Genomic DNA, 15,821 nt, shown 5'->3' with positions numbered 1-15,821 from the left:
AGGAGTTTGAGACCAGCCTGGGGTCAAGAACCTTTCTCCAAAATAATACGAGAAAAATAAATAAAAAGAATGCCTGCTCCTTTCTCTACTGTACAGGGACAAAAGGTTTTAAGTTGAATGATAAACTAGTTTCAATTTTAAAAGTGTTTTTTACAATGTCTAAAAATAAGACTCGTCGTCAGAAAGTGAACAAAAAACTATGACTTGTGTGTACTAAGTATTTTCCACTCATAGTTTTGGTATCTCTAACCCTCCCAACTACACTATGAGGAAGTTTCCATCGACTACTCCCATTTTGCAGATGAAGAAACTAAGGCCCAGAGAGATTAAATAATGCTCAGGTCACACAGTTAAAATAGTTAGAGCTTAGATTTGACTCTAGCAATCAACCCTAAGACTTGTGCTCTTAATCATCATGCCACAGTCTGCTATAGTCTTATCTCTCACAAACTCACTCAATTAAAGGGTGGTTTTGATGCCAAGATAGCAAACTAAGTGATTTTTGTGTTTCTTGTATTCCTCAATGAATCCAACAATTGCCTCAATTTTATCCTTTATTAAGTTGACTAGGCGTTTGAAAGTAACAAATTAGTCCTTAATTCAGAATTTAGAAAAAAGTATTTGGAAAAAATTAGCCATAATAAAATATTATTATGAGAAATACAAGACAGATAAGCCATGAGGCTGGGAATGTAACTCAGTTGTAGAGTGCTAGCCTAGCATGGGAAAGGGCCTGGGTTTGATCCCCAGCATTCCAAGAAAACAAAAACAAACGAACAAAACTGATCAGTAACCGAAATACCTGTGCAAACAAAAAACCATTTTCCACTAATCACTGTCCACCACTTCTTAGTATTAAACATGTGAGATGACCATTGGACAACACTTTAAGTCGCTGTGCATTGTCATTAGTGTGAGTATTTCTGTGTAGTGTTTTTTACTTAATTCCTGTGTCCTTGCCATACTCTACCTTTTGCCCTACCTTAGGCAAATGTATACCCAATAGTGGGTCAGCAGAGCCACCAGAGAGAGGGTGAAAGAGCAAAAGCTGCTTTGAAATGATTTATACTCACTCCACAAAACCACAGCCAAAATGTATTCCCAGGAAAGGCAAAGGGATTGCAGCTCAAACAAAATCAATTAAAAAAATAAATTCCCCTTCCCTAGAGCAAGCACGTGCACATTTCAAGTGGCCTCAGGGCTTTGCACTTGAACTTTCATTGATTTGACTGACAGCTGTAGAAGAGTGACAGTACACAGATGCCAGATTCATTGGAGGGGGTGCATTCTTTCCTAATTGAAACATTATGCCTCTATGCACTAAACAATTAGGTGAAATTATCATGTTTAGTCAATGAAAAGGTCCTAACTCACCAGAGAGTAGTAAGACAGGAGGGAAAATGGTACAACTTACTATTTACGCTAAAATAAACCAAAACTATTCTACTTCAGGCTTAGAATCTTTTTTTTTTTTTGGTAGCAAGCTTTTAAATAATTGTTGTTTTTCCCTCTGAACTTAGAGATTAATAAATCTGGTGTTCACTTCCTCAAAATGTCAGCATCTATTTAATTTCTTGTGAAATCTTATCCAAATCTATATATGAAAACATATACTCTTAAAATCCACCAGGGGGAGATTTTGATATTGAGAACTTCAATAGGGAAAGTTTTGGATTTTATACAGTTGTATTTCAGTTGACAGTTGAAACAACTTAAATTTTAAACTAAGCCTTTATGATAAGGTTTACAACTTGATAAAGCTGCCCAAGCTATTCCAGTTATATTAAAACCTGGACTCCATGGCTAGGGAAAATTGGTGAAATATTGTGAGTATTTTCAGAGGATGTGTGGTGATTGTGTGTCTGGGGGGAAGAGAGGAATTTAGGTGTGGAAGGCATGAGACTTTGTGTCTCTAGAGGGAACATCAAATGAAAGAGTAATTTCAGATCATCGCCACTGTGTACACTGTTAGTAATTCCTGGTTTTAACTGATGAATAAAAGCTTGATTTGATTCCTTGGGGAGGCTTTAAGACTTAGAATTCTACTGAAATTCTCTAAGAGTAATGAAAGAAGAAATGAAAAATGTATATAAAGGATATTTTTGAGCCAAACTTCTTTGTTTGAAAAGATACATTATTACAAAAATCTTTGCATAACCAACACCACTGTGTTTCATCAAATTATCTGTTTGCATCAAGCAATAAGAACCTGATATCAGCAAAATTTCAAAATGAGATAGTCTTGTAATCAGATTTGAAATGCAATGTCTTGTCCAAGGTTTGACTGGTCCCTGTTAACATACAGAAGTTTTTCTGATACTAAGCAAAACACTTGCAGTATCATGGATTTGCCCCCTAGAACTGAGAAGCAGGGTAAAAATCATTGGTACTGATTCTAACACAACTTCTTCCCTTTCTGCCAAGCCAGGAGGTGATTTTTGAATACAAATGACTCATTCCTTTCTGCCAATATATGAAATTTTTTCATCCTTTTTCTATCCTTGCTCCTATACAGTACAGCATACGAACTAAGCAAACCCTTTAAGATACTATGTAGTAATATTTTTCTTTTGGATGAAAGTTGGTGTTTTCTTCCTTTGTTTCTCCTCTTTCTCTTCCCCAGCTCATGTATTCAACAGATTGATTCCTTGCTCCTATGAGGTGTGCGCTAACTTCTTGGCTTTTGTTCTTTAGGGCTTCAGTCCAGTGAGAGAATATGGTTGGAAAATAAATAGCTAACCCAGAATGAAAAGAGATGCCTGGAGATATGATGAGGTTGGGGTAAAGGAGAAATTTGGGGGTCCAAGAGTAGAGGATTTCTGTGCATTGCTCCCTGCTGGAGTTCTAAGAGTATAGCAGAATATTGAAATTAATGGCCAGAGAGCCTTGCTTTTAGAGCAACGGTACTCAGAGAGTTTTGTATCTGAAACAGGCTGTGGATCCAGCAGAATGGTGGACCACGAAAGCTTGCACATGGATGTTTTAGCTGAAGCCAAAGTAGACAAATGAGCAGTGTTCACAAAGATCTCCAGATACTGTGGCACTGGGTAAGAAGGCCCCTGAAGGAAAGGGATATAACCCTGATATAACCCTGAAGGAAAGGGATCATGATGAATGGTAGGAGGAATTTCTCACTAACTTTAGAAAAATCTATGCCTTAAACACAAGCATCAGTTCTCCAAGAGCACATTTCTTTACTTATCACATACATCCTTCAGGCTTTAGAGAAGGCAAACATCAGCCCTTTCATGTCTTCAGGGTTTCCTCTTCTGACTATACTGAGGATTCATGGCTTCAAATGCATTTTGCTAGTGCCTTTAGCTTCTTCATTTCCCTGTTGATTTTCTGTAGTTGTTCAGAAAATCCTGATCACTGACCAATCCAGCATCCACTTCTCCATCTCTAAGTCCAAGTTGCTGAGTGACATCTAGCAAAATTCCACAACAGCATGAGATTGTTACTTCTATGAATCATCATTTCTCACCTCAAATTGGGACCGTGACCTTGCCTCATAAGCTTTTGACTTTTCCCCATACAAGTCTCTTGCCCATTCCCCACAAATGCTATTTCAAATCAGTACCACTCTTTTCAAGTACCCTACTTCATTCTGACTCTTTCCTTAACTCAACTATGGTTGAACCTCTGATCTTATTTCAGAGAAAGAAATAAAATTCATCTATGAGGCAGGAGCTTCTTCACTCTGACTCCCTCCACTTCTCAAACTTATTAGTATCCAAACTCTTTCCCTTCTTCTCTCTCACTTTGCTCTGGATTTTTCGAACTTCAACTTTCTCAGGGGCTTTCCTTCATCAATAAGCTCTTCTCCCTCCTCCATGGTGAGTTGCCTTTGTGTTTCTGTGTCCCCAGGATTCCACTCTCACTCTGCCCACTCTGCAGGTGCAATCTCATGCAGTATCACAGCTACAACTCTTTCTTTAGGCTGGTGATTCACATATCTGTCTTCCCTGGTCTCTCCTAACTGCTACTTATGAGACAGTCACACTTATGATGGTCTAAATGGACCCCACGTTGACATTTCCAAAGCTGTATCAGTCCTTCTTAAAATTGTTTTCCTTATTATTCATTTATTCAATATGTGCTACATATTACTGTTCTAGGGTCACAACAATGAATAAAATAAATAAAAATATTGCCCTATGGCATTTACATTCTAGTGCAAAATGTGTTGTCTTTTTATCTGTATTAGTAAGGTTTTAATCAGGGAAATGGAACCTTTATAAGTATCATGGACTAAGGAGCTCATGAAAGGAATCATACCTTACATAATGGTGAAAGAAGCTGGGAAAAGGAAGCTGGAAGACCACAGGAATATTAATAAGAAGACTCCACAAACAACCTGTGAAACTTCCAGTGTGGAATCAGGAGGAGAGTTGATGGGGATGAGTAGGGTCAGCAGTTTCCTCATCCCTTCCTGAATGTGGCTCCCTGGCTCCTCAGAAAATAACGATTGCTGTTTCATTTCTGCTCACTTTAACTTGAGAATATAGGCAATGGTCCCAGCTCAGCTAATTAACACAGTCTAAAACCACCTCAGTCACATAAATATATATAGCTAATTTTGTCATTGGTGTCTTAAATCTACTCTGGAAATTTCACTTAACAGATGAGCAAGGAGAGAGAATGAAATATCCAGAATACACATCTCAAGAAAGGAGGTTTTCATTACAGATGCAGTAATGAAGATTTTAGCCTGGTGGTGGGGGAAGCAGGATGTATCAAGAGAGAGATTGACAATCTTCAGTATGTAGTCTTGATTCAGTTATGGCAAGAGGAATGGATTGAACAGGGTCCCACAAAATCCATGTCCACCTAGAATCTTAGAATGTGACCTTATTTGGAAATAGGATCTTGGTAGATTTACATCAAAAATTTCAAGATGAAATCCTCCAAGAATTTAGGTGGGCCCTAAGTCCTATAACTGGTATCCTTATAAGTTGAGAAAAGGACACAAAGACACACATAACCAAAAGGCCACGTGAAGTATGAGGTAGGGAATATAAAAGGAACACGAAGAGCCACTGGAGGCTGAAAGAGGCAAGGAAGAATTCTCCTCTATGGCTTTCAGAAGGAGTGAGGCTCTGGAGTGCCTTGCGTTTGAACTTCTGGCTTCCAGACTGTGAGAAAAAAAATTTTGTTGTCTTAAGCCACTGTGTTTGTGTTAATCTGTTACAGCAGTCACAGGAAACTAATAAGGTAAGAATATTCTGCAAACATATTGCACCTCTATGAAGAAAGGGTGAAATTTTTAAAACTGTTCTTGTATTTTCTATAGTATGTAAAAATCTGCTTATGCTATTTTTAAGAAATCCATTTTCTCTTTAGACTAGCTGGAGAGGATTCTGTTGTCAGCACTCAGAACTGGTAATGCAGAAGGGGTGCCAAGTGAATAGGAAAGGGCAGCAAGGGACACTCTGTAAGAAATTGTTTAATTCTTTAAATCCCTGCTATGCTAATTAAATAATGTCTGACTATGAACTTAAAACCTGACTACTCTATGTTACTTATGCTGACATTTTTTTCCACTGTACTAAAATAACTCTACATCTTAAATTCACTGATTGCACATGGTCTGTGTAGATAAGGGAAGAAATGCTACAGAGGAAAGACAAACAAGAAAGGCCATGCAAACCAAGTGCATAACCTCTGGAAGAGCAATATTCCTCCACCTCATTTATTTCCTGGGTTTTGCCTGATGAGGGAGAGCCAGGGGAGGCAGAGAAGTATACAGCCTCAGAAAAAGAAGGTGATTTAAAAACCATGTCATCCAGTCATCAAATAATCTTTGGTGCTCTGTACAATGCCCTTGGAAAGACATGTTTAAGCTCTCCCTCCCTAAACCTCTCCAGTGACAGAGGACTCATTATTTCTTGAAGCAGTCAATGATTTTAGGATACTCTAAAGAACGTTTCTGTAGCTTTTGATAAATTTTGAATTTTGCAGTCTGAAACCACTAAGAATCACATATATCTTCCTGAGTGAAGGCACTTCTCATGCTTGATTCTGGGTATCAAGTCCATCCCATGTTATCGCCTATTCCATGTTTAAGTCTCTGTTTTCTTTGACTGATATGATATCATTTCATATCCCCCACCTTTTGCATTTGCCTCCTCTGACTGTGCTCCAATTGGTAGGACAAAGTGTTCTCTTAAAGTTAAGTGGCTTACTCTTGTCCTTCCTTGATTTCCCTTGGTGATTTCCTGCAAGATTCTGTCTGACCCACCACCTAAAGTCTCTGCTTCCATAGCTCTCATTTAGCATACCTTACACTGTGCCACAGTGTACAATCATCCCTCAGTATTCACTAAAGATTTGTTCCAATTTCCCCCGCAGATACTGTAATCTGAGAATGCTTGAGTCCCCTATGGAAAATGGCATTGTATCTATATATAACTTATACACATCTTCCCATCTCTAGATTACTCATGATACCTAATACAATGTAAATGTTATGTAAAAGACAGTTGTCCCCTGTTGTTCAGGGAATAATGACAATTAAAATGTCTGTGCATGTTCAATATAGACTCTCTCTTTGTGAAATATTTTCCAGGTATTTTTGATTTATGATTGTTTGAATCATCAGATATGAAACCTACAGACATAGAGGGATGACTACGTATTTAAGTTTCTGCCCTATTCCCAGTTGAAAACAGTGATCTTACTGAGGACGGGGTGATGTCTTTTATTTTTAGATCCCAAGAAAAGAAGCACATTACTGGGCACAGAGGAAGGTTTAATGACTATCTGAAATATAACCAAGAAAATGAATGAATGATAAAAATTTTCCATGAGAGAACTTTGACCCCAGTGTATCCCACAAAATGACTAAAGAGCCAAAAAGAATTCAAGGTTATATAAAAACAAAACTCTGGTGCCTTGTATGGTCAAATGACCTCAAAAAATTCAATAAAAACCTTACTAGAGAAATCAGGCTTTAGGTCTCACTACTATAGACTCTGTTCTATCAGGAAAAACAATTGCAGACCAGAAGAAACTGGAATGATGAGTCATCAGGGGACTCTGGATTGCACAGGAGTCTAGATTGGTGCAGATTAGGCTTTGGATTTTCTTCAAGATGGTACTTTTCTAACAAACTCATATTCACAGGGCAGGTAAAGTAATTAGTTATGGAACCAGGTGGTAACTCTGAGGGGGATGGTGATCTGGAGCTTGGGGAGGTAGATGATTATAACAATTACAGGTGGGTTACTGAGTTGGATCCCCAGCATGCATAAACAAGCAAACAAACAAACAGATAAAAACTACAGGTTTTCTTGAAACTACTAGGAGAATGGTCCAGAATGACAAAAAAGAGAATGGAAAACACCTATCCACCTCCAGATATAGAGGCCTAAGAACATGGGAGAGAAATATCCACCTTTAAACATGCTCTCAAGAAGGAAGCATTCTTAGGAGAAATCCAGGATTAAGTCTGACCAAGTGAAGATCTTGGAAGGTACTGCAGACACAGAAGATGCAGTGTTAGAGGCAGCAGAGGCTACAGGACTATTTTCACTTCTGAAATCAATTCCAACTTCAGGGAGTTCCCCCAAACCACACTCAGTCTGATAATTTACTAAAAGTACTCATAAAAATCATTGAATGATATCATGGTCACAGATGTGATTTGTTACAGGGAAAGAATACAGCTTAAAAGCAGCCAGGGGAAGAAACACTTAGGCAAAGTACAGGAAAAAACTAAATTTTGATCTGCTAGTTGTTTTCTCCATCTTAAGTCATGGGCAGTGTTACTTTCCCAGCATTGATGTCTGATGATACATGCAGTGTACTGCCCACCAGAGAGCTCACTGGAGCCTGGGTGTCCGGAGTTCTTATTGGGGCTCCATCATGTAAGCAGGATAGAATGCCCCCATATCTGATCTCAGTTTCCAGCTCCTCAGGAGATCAAACTGATACTATGTGACTCCCTAAATCACACTGTTGTTTATCTGACTTACCTAAGACCAGCAGTCAAACAAAGACATCTTAACAGGCATGATATGCAAGGGTTTAGAGATTGCATCCGGAAGCCAAGAACAAAGGTCAGCTCTCTGTTTAGGCACAAGGTTAAATTCTCTAGTACACTGGAGATTTATACTGATGATTTATTCTTCATGTTGGATTTTAAGTGTCTGTCTGTGTGTGCGTGTCCTACAGAGGAGGTAAGATCCTTGAGGTCAGAGTCCATAAAATGAGCAATGCCTGCATGCCAGTGAACAAAAGAATAATTGAGTCCCTCTGTGTTTGATGTAGTTCTGCACAATATAGTAGCCTCAGATAACTTGGTCTGGGAAATGTGGTCTTATTTATTTTTTTGGATGAACATGAATGTATCTTTCAGCTTCACTTGTTCCTAGAGTGAACAAAAGCTTTCATTTCATCTGTAGGGAAATCCCTGGAAGAATATTACTCTGAAGAATTCCTACACTGTGAGTTGGGTGACAAATGCATTCAAGGATTTATTGGATTTCAGGAGGACATAGTTCTCCAAAGTGAGGGTTTGTTGCCTAAAACAATGCATATTTCACTAGTGGAGAAAATAAATGAATTTCCAAGCATTTCCTGACTTGACAGTCTTCTTAATAACCTCAGCACAAAGGAATACTGTGCTGCTCGCCTAGGCAGACATCATCTTGTTTGACTAACAGATTTCTTCTAACGACTCATCTTTCTCGTTATCCCTGGAAAAATTAAAGAAGAGCTAAAAATAAAAACATAAAAGAATGTGAATAAAAAGCCATAATTAAATAGATGTATCAGAACTTCTTTTGATGTTATAAGTACCCATGCTTGATTAAGTCAACAAACACACACTTCAGAAAGTGACCCTTGCTGCTATTAAAAGACAACTAGAGAATGTAAGTCCCACCGTGCAGCTAGAGTACTTGATATTTCAAGATTTTAGAAAAAATACTTTAGAAAGAGAAAGGACTGTCATTCCCCTAATTCCTCTAACAACAGTGTTAAATCTTTGTGGTCACCATCCAGCCCTCATTCACTCTCTGTCTGCAGTTATTCTTTAGTCTTCTTCCTTAAGAACACAGCATAGAGGTTAAATTGTTTTTTAATATTTTTTCCTACAAAGGAAAGACCCTGAAGTTCTCATTGTAAGTTGTTTTGGATTCAGTTCTCACTCTGCGGAAGCAAAAAGAGGAGCACTTAATAAAAATAATTAAGAACACCACAACTACTTTTTTATGGGAGTTGGCCAGGAGCCATGTCAGCTATTTCAAGTTCTACTATGCTGGCACCTGTCACCCTGACTTTTCGTCGAGGCTGATTAACTTGACCTGGCAAAGTGTATCTTCAAGAGCACCTTGAGGTCACTTTATTAGGTCTGGAGTGTGACCCTTAACGAAGTTCCTCTTACTGTTGATTTTAAGTCATTTCACTGGAGATTATGCCTTCTTAATTTATTAAGATTTCGTAGAATACTTTGTAACTCCCACTTCATATAATATGTGAGAATCTTACCAGGGGGCAATTCCACTTACTACATACCTCTTAATACAATTGTGTCATTTATTTTACTACTACATACATTAGGAAACTGACCAAATAAACAGTTTTATTTTTGTTTTAAGTAGTCAGTAATCTTTTAAAGGCATTAGGAGGAGGAAGAGAGGGAACCATTCATATGTATTCTTATTTTTACAATTTGGGGTATACTTCATTCCATCTTGTTGATTTATGGTTCCATATGGTCTAGTTTTCAATTAGCCTTAGCATTTCTTGTAGTAAAATTGTGCTACAAAAGAATTTTCAGTTTTTACTTATCTGAAAATATCTCTATTCAACTGTCATTGTGAAGGGCATTTTTCTCTGTGCAAAAAAGTTTGGTTTTTGATTTAATTTTTAAAGATATCATTCCATTTTCTTTGGGTCTGCATTTTTTTATGAGAACATGGCCATCATTTTTATTTTCTTATGTAATTTTTTTCTGTATCTACTTTCTATATATTTTTCCTTTGTCTTTTGTTATCAGCAGTTTGATTTTGATGTGCCTAGTTGTGCTTAATCTTATTTATCCTGCTTGAGAATTCCTAAGTGTCTCAGATATATAAATTACTATCTTCACCAGATTTAAGAAATGTTTGGTCATTTCTCATTTTTTTATGCTCCATTAACTTTCTCCTTTTCTTCTGGAACTCCAGTTACACATTTGTCAGTATTTGCTCATGTTCCCACAAGTCTCTAAGACTCTTTTACTTTTGTCTCCGTATTTTTCAGAGTTGATAATTTCTATTGATCTGTCTTTAAGTTCACTGACCTATTTTTTACCATATTCAATCTGCTATTAAACCAATTCAGTAAATTACTCATTTGAGATATTTATTTAAAAATTCTGAAAGTTCATTCTTCAGAATTTCTATTTCTTTGGTAATACTCCTCATCTTTTTTAAATTCCTTTTTTTCTGTGTGTTTGAATAATTTTATGCTTTTTATAAAAGTTTTATCTGCTAATTTCAAACTTTGGGTTATTTGGAGATGTATTTCTATCAATTTGACATTTTCATGATTTTGGTAAACATTTAGTCTGCTGCTTCACAAATCTAGTAATTTTAAATTTTATTCTGGAGGTTAAATTTTATTGCAAAGGTTTTTGTCTTTATCATGTTTGTCTTCTTTTGATAGGGGTTGAATTTTGTTCTTTCAGGAAATTTCATTACTGGGAAATTATTTTGTTTCTTTCAGACTTGGTTTTATTTTTGGTTAGGGCTGCTTTATTTTTTCATTAGTCCTTTAACATGTCCCTTACTTTAAAGTGGTTCTTACCTCTTAGACATGACCTTCTGGGTTCCCAACTAAATGACTCGGATACTTAGGGAGGCTGAAATAGTATTTACACAGCTCCCAGCATTGTAAAACCTTTTGCATCTCAGTTGTAGGACAACTCTGAGCTCCATAACAACCATCCTCTCTATTGGACTTCGAGATATCCCAACACATGTGCCAAGGTCCCTTAAGAGCTACTGTGTGGATTTATGGGGCTTCATTTCCACTAGCTCCCTCCTCTCCAGCACTCTATCACATAATATCCAGCTGCTTTTGTAGTTTCAAACTTATACCTCCTTATTGACTTAGTAAGACTTCTAGCTTCTGCTTGGGTTCTACAGACTCTCTGAGATGTGGTTTGGAAAATGTATCCAAAAAGGAAGTCATTCAGCTTTGGTGATCATCTTGTGTTATTCTCTCAACAACTGCCGTCCTGAACTGTGGGTGTTCAATGTCTGAAGACAATGGTTTCATATGTTTAGTTCAGCTTTAGAGTTTTTGTTGGTAGAAGGACAGGTCTGGTATGATTTATTTCATTATGTTCTGAGGTAGAATTCTGATTTTCTTTTATGAATGCAGATATAGGTTAAGAAAGACTGAAAGTTCCAAACCATTAGAGTTTCTGTCATATAGTTCCTGTAACATATCAGCACATAATCATTGCTCAGTTAATATAAACAAAATATGTTTTATTAAATTGAACTGAAATTATGTGATAGGACCAAATTTTCTGTTGCTAAGATCCCTAAAATCTCTTTTTCCTTACTAGATAGACCGAGTATGGTATCATGTCTAAAATGCATTAATCTCAGGAGAATAAACATTATACATGATCCAATTAAAAGTGAAAATTCATTATTATCTCAAGAGATCTTAGGCTGAGTTTTCTATCATCAACATTTATGGATAAAACATAAAAATGTAATAATTCAATTAAAGTTCAGTCTTCCCAATGCCCCAAATACCCAGCATATCTAATATTTCACTTTTGTATATAAGCTTTATGAAAATCACTAAAGCAGCAATACTTCCTTGGATAGACCATCATTAAAGGGAAATTTCTGTTCATAAAGCAGGATACCCAGGGGAAAATCCTTCACTAATATAGACATATTAGTTGTCAAACTGAAATGAAGTAAAGTCATCATGCTTTTATGTAATTTAGGATATTGAGTCCTTGATAACATTTCCATTGATCTAGTTTGAAATACTTTAATGAATATTTGAGTTTTGTTGAAATTTTACTTTTATAAGCCTTATAATAGATGTTTTTAGATTAGTTATTTATTTTTGCCATAGCTTTATGTATGCATTTCTTCCATCAAATCCTAGGGTAAGACTGTGATGAAGGAGGATGAATTTGTCCCAAAACCCTGATATTTGTGATTGTATTTGGATTGTTTGTTTTTAAAAGAAAATTTAAAAATCAAAGTTTGCAAGTAGAGTTGTGTTTAGAAATTTGTTGGCATATAAGACATTGTATATCTTAGTTACTCATCATATTTCTCTTTGTGTCAGGGAACTGATACCAAATTAACTTTTCACTGACTATTCATAAACTCAATCTGCAAGCGTTTATTGCACACTTACAATATGAGCCAGTTGTGGTTCACTCTGTTCTCTATGTCAGTCATAAAGAGTGAAAAAGAGGTAAGGATCTGCTCTTTGTGGGCACTGCTGGTCTTGTAAATTAACTCCATTGGCTGAAACTTTCCCACTAAAGGAAAAATTAGCTAGTGAGTACTTTTTACTTCTCCAACCAAAATAAACTTTCTGTTGGTTAAGATCAGTTCTCTACCACAAATTTTCCCTTTTCATTCTTATATTTTAAGTGCTTAGGTAATTTCTCAATTTTCCTCTCTTCATTGTTTTTGCCATCTTTTCCCTTAATTTTTCATACAACAAGTATTTATTAAGCACCTACTATCCAAGTTACTAGCCAGTCACTATCCAAGTTACTTAAAACACACATGCCCTCATGGAACTTATATTTTAGGGGAAGAAAAGAGACAAAAACAAAGTGAGTGAGAAAATTACGTGATGTCTTAGAAGGTGATAAATAATATAAAGGAAAGAAGAATGGAAATATGGAAAATTGCTAATCATATAAGGAACCCAGGTTAGTCAGAATTCAATGAGAAGGTTACTTGGAAGACACAAAGGAATAAGCCATGTAGAGCTATGTGGAGAAGATTATTCTTAGAAGTAGAAACTCAACATGAAAAGATTCTGAGACAGAAGTATGCTGTGTTCCAGGAAGAACATAGAGGTCATTGTGGCTGGAGGGAAGTGAACATGAAGAATGTAATATATTTGGTCCATTTGAGATAATGTTATTGGGCAGGTGTTGTAAGTCTTGCAGGGTAGCATAAGAGTTTTGGCTTTTACTCTGAGATGTATGAAACCATGGGAAGTCTTTTGAACAGATAGTTGATATGACATTTATGATAATCCTCTTTTTGTTGCTGTGACAAAATACCTGAGAAAAACAACTGCAAGGTGAATTCAGGGGTTTCAGTTCATGGTCAGCTGGATCCATTGTTTTAGGCCTGAAATGAGGCAGTAGAAAGGCATGGTGGAGAAAAGCTATTCAACTCATGGAAGCCAGGAAGAAAAAAGATAGATGATGACGATGACAGGAAAGGAGGTATGTAGGAAGGAAGGGGTCAGGGACAAGTTATACCCTCAAGGCCATACCACCTGTGACATACTTCTTCCAATTTGGCCCTACCTCCTACAGTTCCCACAACATCCCAGTAACCCACTGTGATCCAATTACTTCCCCAAAGCTCCACCTATAAACCTTGCTGCATTGGGGACTAAGCCTTAAATTGATGAGGCTTCGGGGGGCAATCCAAATTCAAGTCATAACAATATTTTAAAAGGATCACTTTGGATGCTGTACTCTTTGAAGAATTGTCTGAAGAGGGTCAAGAACAGAAGCAGATAGGAAGCTACTTCAGTAATCTAAACAATCCATTTGGATCCACAGTTTGGATCCAAGTGGTGAAAGGGGAACTGGCACATTGCAAATGGAGAAGTGATCACATTACCAATATGTTTTGAAGGTATAACTGATAGGATCTGCTGACAAATTTGAAATACAGTGTGAAAAAAAGAGAAGAATTGGAATGATTTCAACATCTTATACTTGAGAAATTAGAAAAGTGTCTCTGTTAATTGAGTTGAAGACCATAGGTTGAACATCTTTGGTTGGAGGGAAGATCAGAAATTTTTTTATAAGATGTGTTATTTTTATAATGTTCACTAGACAATTTGAGACAACAGTAGGAATTGTATACAGGAGTTTGTTGTTCAGAGGAGAGAGGTGGGGCTGAGTTATAAATTTGGGTCTCATCAGCATATAAATATTTAAAGTCATGAGACTAGATGAGATCACTCAGGAAGCGAGTAATGTTAAACATCAGAGATGAGGAGAAACCAGGAAAGGAAACACAAAGGGAACAGCCTGAGTTAGATAAGGAAAATCAAGAATGGGTGCAGTCTTTGAAGTCAAGAGGAAAAAAAAAAAGATTTCAAGGAAAATGCTGTTGATAAATCAAATAAAATGGGGACTAAGAACTCACTTTATCATCTCTCCTGTGGTCTTGACAAGGTTATTTTCATTGAAGAAGGAGAAGCAAAACCTGATTGGTGTGGTTTAAAAGAGCAGTGGAGGAGTGGGAAGAGTTAAATTAGAGACATCAAGTCAGTACTTGAAGGATTTTTTTTTTTGTATGATGGAGCAGAGAAATGGGGAAGTGGTTGAAAACTAAAAGAGAGAAATGGAAAACAATAACAGCTTATTTGAATGCTGATAAAAATGCTCCTTGAGAGAGAAAAGAGAATGGAAGGTTGATGAAACAATTGTCTTGAATAAATGATAAAGGAATGCTCTTTGCTTTAGCAAGGGGAATGAATAGTCATTCACAGTAATAGGAGGAAGAATAAATAACAGATGTTGGAAATAACCCATCAGTGGTAGTTTGTGGAAATTTTTTCCCAATGCTTCAGTTTCCTTGGAAAGTTGATAATTTATCTGTCAGCTGAGAGCAAGAATGTGATGGTAGTGTTTGGGGTTTTAAGAGAGAGAAGATGTGAAATAGGTACCCCAGAAGGAGAGAAAGGTGAATGCAGTGAGGAACAAGAGTGTGAGTGCCCAGTAGTTTGAAGGACCCTACTGAATGTAAGGGTGATGAATCAAAAGACAAAGCAATGCACACCTCTAATCCCAGCTACTCAGGAAGCTGAGACAATAGGATCACAAGTTCAAGGGCAGCCTGGTTAATTTAGCAAAATCCTGTCTCAAAATTAAAATGTAAAATTTAAAGGACTGGGGATGTCACTCTGTGGTAGAGTATTGCTGGGAAAATTAATTTGTCTAATTATGTGCTTTGCTTCAACCACACTTAACTGCGTAGGTGGAGGCATGGAGTGGGCAGGGAGATGCATTCAACCAGTTTTGTGGTTTATTCAATCAAGTAAAACCAAGAGGAGGTAATGGAATTGAGGGAGTTTGAAAGAATGTGACCATAATGATTGATAATAAAATTCAAACATGGAAAGTAGGTACAAAGTCCATGAAGGAAAGGAAGAAAAGAGAAAATGTGGTGGATTGCAGGTTCTGGTGGGGAGGAGGATGGTCTACATCCTTGGCATTTTGGTAGATGTTTCCAGTTAGTCATAGATGTCCAAGCATGCACAAGCTCACATCACCAGCTATGGCAATATGAAGGAAAGAGCCCACGAAAAGGCCAGGCATCCTGCAAATTTGCTCAACCTCAAATGATACTTGTAAAAATGCATGGGGTATCAGACACTGGGAGTAAGTGCAGAGGATGTATAGATGAAAAGATACAGTTATTACCTAACCACAAGGAGCATATGATCTAGAGGAAATATAGGCATGTAAACAGGCATATGTATGTAGCCTACAGTAATCTTGGGGCCCCATAGATATATTTTACCACAAAAGTTCTGAGCCATAGTGTAAATCTTTTCTGTAGTTGTTCAAACCTAGGTGGTTC

Source organism: Sciurus carolinensis, chromosome 2 (assembly GCF_902686445.1).
Source record: "Sciurus carolinensis chromosome 2, mSciCar1.2, whole genome shotgun sequence".
NCBI classification, from domain to species: Eukaryota; Metazoa; Chordata; class Mammalia; order Rodentia; family Sciuridae; genus Sciurus; species Sciurus carolinensis.
This window is presented reverse-complemented; position numbering follows the sequence as displayed.